Raw genomic sequence first — 5,234 nt, 5'->3', positions numbered from 1 at the left:
TTCCGTCACTGTTGCTAAGGCTCAGGGGGTGGAGCTTAGCAATTACCACGCCTTCCCCCACAGATCTCTGGACGGGATCTTGGCTCATAACGACAACAACAAAAAAAGACCCTCGCATTTTTTTTTTTTACCGATCTTTCTAAGAACCGTCTCTTGTCTTGTGCGTCCCCCGTCCTGTCAGGAACAACTCTTTTTCTTCTGTGACACCTTGACCTTCGCTTTTCAGAACTCAGAAAAACCCATTTGTCCTCTTTGCTGTTGGCATTCTTGGTGAAGAAAACGTTATGTTCTTGACGTGATAGGTTCGCCGCTTCCCTCAAATCTGAAGAGCTACCACAAATTTAGCAGTTAGGATCCATCCACAGGCTTGCAGTACCACATACCTTTTTTTTTTTTTAATTTTTTTTTCAACGTTTTTTATTTTTGGGACAGAGAGAGACAGAGCATGAACGGGGGAGGGGCAGAGAGCGAGGGAGACACAGAATCGGAAACAGGCTCCAGGCTCCGAGCCATCAGCCCAGAGCCCCACGCGGGGCTCGAACTCCCGGACCGCGAGATCGTGACCTGGCTGAAGTCGGACGCCCAACCGACTGCGCCACCCAGGCGCCCCAACCACATACCTTTTGATGACTTCCCTAAAGATGTGGCCGTGACATGTCTTAAGAAAAAAAAAAAATGTAACTATTCTTCTTATCACCTCAATACTGCTCGGTCTACACTATTTTTAAGTGTGGGAAGAATCCGGGGTGTCACTGGTTCGTCAGAGGAAATAAAAATAAAATTAATACATTTTGAGAGCTGAAAACGTGCTCAAGCTGTCACAGAAATCACAATATAAATATCTGGGTTCCTTACTATATTAGTCTCTGAGGATACAGGTATCTATAAAATATATGTGAGACCTACAGGAGAAAATCACCTAAGGTATCCAGAAAAATTCATTTAAGACTTGAAAAGATAGGGAATAATTCTAAGGGTGGAAAGGGTATTTCCTGACAGGGGACACTGTGCTCCCAACACTCTGAAAAGGTCAAGTCACTTCATGTGGTGAGGTACTGAAAGACGAATCTGAAGAGATCAGCAGAAAATAGATTATGGAGAGATTTGTATGCAAACGGTTTGGAGCATTTTTTAAATTTTTTCTGAAAAATATTTATTTTTGAGAGACAGAGAGAGAGAGATTGCGAGCAGGGGAGGAACAGAGAGAGAGGGAGACACAGAATCCAAAGCAGGCTCCAGGCTCTGAGCTGTCAGCGCAGGGCTGGACGCAGGGCTGGAACCCACGAACCGTGAGCCCATGACCTGAGCCGAAGTCGGTTGCTCAGCTGAGCCATCCAGGTGCCCCTGGAGCATTTTTTAATATCGGATTTATTGCATTATAGAATAAGAAGGGAGGAGGACCAAAGACAGGCTCCCAAGGAAATTACAAAGGAAATTGAGTAGAAAGTGTCAGAGAGCTATGGGAAGAACTAGCAAAGAAGCATCCAGGAAATAAAGGGAAAATTCTAAGAGGGACCTAGTGGTCCACCAAGTCAAGGATTGCTGAATGATCAAGTTAGCTAAGAACCGGAGAAGTCATTAAATTTAGTAATTAAGAGCTGGTTGGTTGTTTTCCTAACCTTCAGCAGACTTTTAACAGGTCACAAGTTGAAGACTGATCAATTAATTATTTTTTATTTAATGAACACTTTTAACATTTGCTATCTGCCAGGCACTGTTCTAAGAGCTTTGCAAATATTCATTTGTTTAAACCTCTGGGCACCTGGGTGGCTCAGTTAAGCATCTAACTCTTGGGATCAGCTCAGGTCAGGAACTCATGGTTTGTGAGCCCTGCATTGGGCTCTGGGCTGACAGTGCTGAGCCTGCTTGGGATTCTATCTCTCCGTCTCTCTTTGCCCCTCCCCTGCTTGCATGTGCACACATGCATGTTCTCTCTCAAAAATAAATGAATGAACTTAGAATAAAAAAAAGAGAGAGAGAGAGAGAAGCACCTGAGTGGCTCAGTCAGTTAAGTGTCTGACTTCGGCTCAGGTCATGATCTCGTGGTTCATGAGTTGGAGCCCCACATGGGGCTCTGTGCTGACAGCTGGGAGCCTGGAGCCTGCTTCGGATTCTGTGTGTCCCTCTCTCTCTGCCTCTCAGCCACTCACGCTCTGTTCTCTCTCTCTCTCTCTCTCTCTCTCTCTCTCTCTCTCTCAAAAATAAACATAAAAAAACGTTTCTTTAAATCAATTGTAGAACATTTGGGTATCTTTTAGTCAAGGATCTTTTGATGGGAAACAACAGAAGCCTACTCCAACTAGGTTGAACAAAAAGGAAGATTTATTAGAAGAATCCAGGGAAGGTCAACAGTGTGAACTTTAGTTTATCCTCCCAAAAGAGCAGAACTGGTTAATTTATTTGATACACCAGCAGGATTTGATGTAGTTGATTACTTTTTCGTCCTCGAAATGCTTTGTTCTCTTGACTCCTAAGATGCCACTCCCTCCTGGGTTTCCTTCTACCTTACCGGCTGCACCATTTATGTTTTCTTTTCTGGCTCCTCCTCATCCTGACCTCTAAACCACTGGTGCTCAAACTTTAGCATACATTTGAATCACCTTACTAAAACACAGCTTGCTGGACTCTACCCCCAGAGATGCTGATTTCAGTAGGTCAGGAATTGGGAAGAAAAATGTGTATTTCTAGCAAGTTCCCATGTGATGCTGATGTTGCTGGTGTAGGGACCATGCTTTGAGAAGCAATGCTTTAAACACAGGAGCCAAAGCCCAGTCCTTAGAGAGTTTCTGTATTTACGTATATACTGCCTCAGTGATCGCATCCAGTCTCCCGGCTTTCAAAAGCAGCTGTACAGAGATGACTCCTAAATTCGAATCTCTAGCTCAGACCTCTCCATTGAAAGTTTGTGTAACTGATATACCTACTCAACATATCTACGCAGATATACAACGGTCATCATGATCCTAAGTTTTCAAGACCAGATGCTTAAAAAAAAAAAAAGTGTATTTATTTTGAGAGAGAGAGAACAGGCACGTGTACTAGAGCAGGGGAGGGGCAGAGAGAGAGAGAGAGGGAGAGAGAGAATCCCAAGCAGGCTCTGTGCTGTCCGCTTACCGAACCCAGTGTGAGGCTTGATCTCATGAACAGTGAGATCATGACCTGAGTTGAAATCACGACTCAGACGCTGAACTGACTGAGCCAGCCAGGCACCCCAGGACCAAAATCAAATCTTCCCTCACAAAACCTGCTCTTCCTACGTTCTGTCTCATTTCGGTAAATGGCAACTCCATCATTCTTTTTCTTTTTTCCAAGTTTTTATTTAAATTCCAATTAGTTAACGTACAGTGTAATATTAGCTTCAGGTGTAGAATTAAGTGACTCATCACTTACATGTTACACCTGGTGCTCATCACAATAAGTGCCCTACTTAATCCCCATCACCCATTTCATCCATCCCCCCCTCCCCCCCAGCAACCCTCTGTTTGGTCTCTATAGTTAAGAGTCTGTTTCACGGTTTGAATGGCAATTCTATTCTTCTATTTGCTCGGGACAAAGGATTTGAAGTCGTTCTTGACTTTTTTTCTCCTATCACGCCCTATATCCAATCCATCTGCAAATTCTGTGAGTTCTACCTTCAAAATATATCCAGAATCTCATCATCTCTCACCACATCGACCATGACCATCTTGATTCAAGCCATCATCATTTCTTGCCTCCATTATTGAAATAGCTTCCTAACTAATCTTCATACTTCTGTCATGGTTCTTGTGTTCATTCCCCACACAGAAGCTAAAATGAGTCTTTTAAAACATTAGTCAGCTGCTCAGCAAATGAAGTCCCTTCCTATTTTTTTGCGAAACTCTCAGCATTAGAATCTTTTTTTAATAATTTATTGATTTTTTTAATTTATATCCAAGTTAGTATATAGTGCAACAATGATTTCAGGAGTAGATTCCTTAATGCCCCTTACCCTTTTAGCCCATCTCCCCTCCCACAACCCCTCCAGCAACCCTCTGTTTGTTTTCTATATTTAACAGTCTCTTATGTTCTGTCCCCCTCCCTGTCTTTATTTTATTTTTGCTTCCCTTCCCTTATGTTCATCTGTTTTGTATCTTACATTCCTCATATGAGTGAAGTCATATGATATTCGTCTTTCTATGAATGACTAATTTCACTTAGCATAATACCCTCTAGTTCCATCCACATAGTTGCAAATGGCAAGATTTCATTCTTTTTGATTGCTGAGTAATATACTCCATTGTATATAGATACCACATCTTCTTTATCCATTCATCCATTGATGGACATTTGGGCTCTTTCAATACTTTGGCTATTGTCGATAGGTCTGCAATAAACATTGGGGTGCATGTGCCCCTTTGAAACAGCACACCTGGGGGCGCCTGGGTGGCTCAGTTGGTTAAGCATCCAACTTCGGCTCAGGTCATGATCTTGCGGTCCGTGAGTTCGAGTCCCACGTTGGGCTCTGTGCTGACAGCTCAGAGTCTAGAGCCTGTTTCAGATTCTGTGTCTCCCTCTCTCTCTGACCCTCCCCCCATTCATGCTCTGTCTTTCTCTGTCTCAAAAATAAATAAACATTAAAAAAATTTTTTTTAAAAAGAAACAGCACACCTGTATCTCTTGGATAGTGCATATCCCTTGGATATGACCCTTGCTGGGTCATAGGGTAGTTCTATTTTTAATTTTTTGAGGAACCTCCACACTGTTTTCCAGAAAGAGAGCCTCTTTCTCTGCATCCTCGCCAACATCTGTTGTTGCCTGAGTTGTTAATGTTAGCCATTCTGACAGGTGTGAGGTGGTATCTCATTGTGATTTTGATTTGTATTTCCCTGATGATGAGTGATGTGGAGCATCTTTTCATGTGTTGGTTGGCCATCTGGATGTCTTCTCTGGAGAAGTGTCTATTCATGTCTTTTGCCCATTCCTTGACTGGATTATTTGTTTTTTGGGTGTTGAGTTTGAGAAGTTCTTTATAGATTTTGGATACTAACCCTTTATCTTCATACTTCTGTATGATCTGATATGTCATTTGCAAATATCTTCTCCCATTCCGTTGGTTACCTTTTAGCTTTGCTGATTGTTTCCTTTGGTGTGCAGAAGCTTTTTATCTTGATGAGGTCCCAAAAATTCATTTTTGCTTTTGTTTCCCTTGACTCTTGAATAAGAAGTTGCTGCCGCTGAGGTCTGTCATAGACTCTAAGTCTAAAGTTCTCTTT

The sequence above is a fragment of the Felis catus genome, chromosome X (assembly GCF_018350175.1).
Source record: "Felis catus isolate Fca126 chromosome X, F.catus_Fca126_mat1.0, whole genome shotgun sequence".
NCBI lineage: Eukaryota > Metazoa > Chordata > Mammalia > Carnivora > Felidae > Felis > Felis catus.
This window is presented reverse-complemented; position numbering follows the sequence as displayed.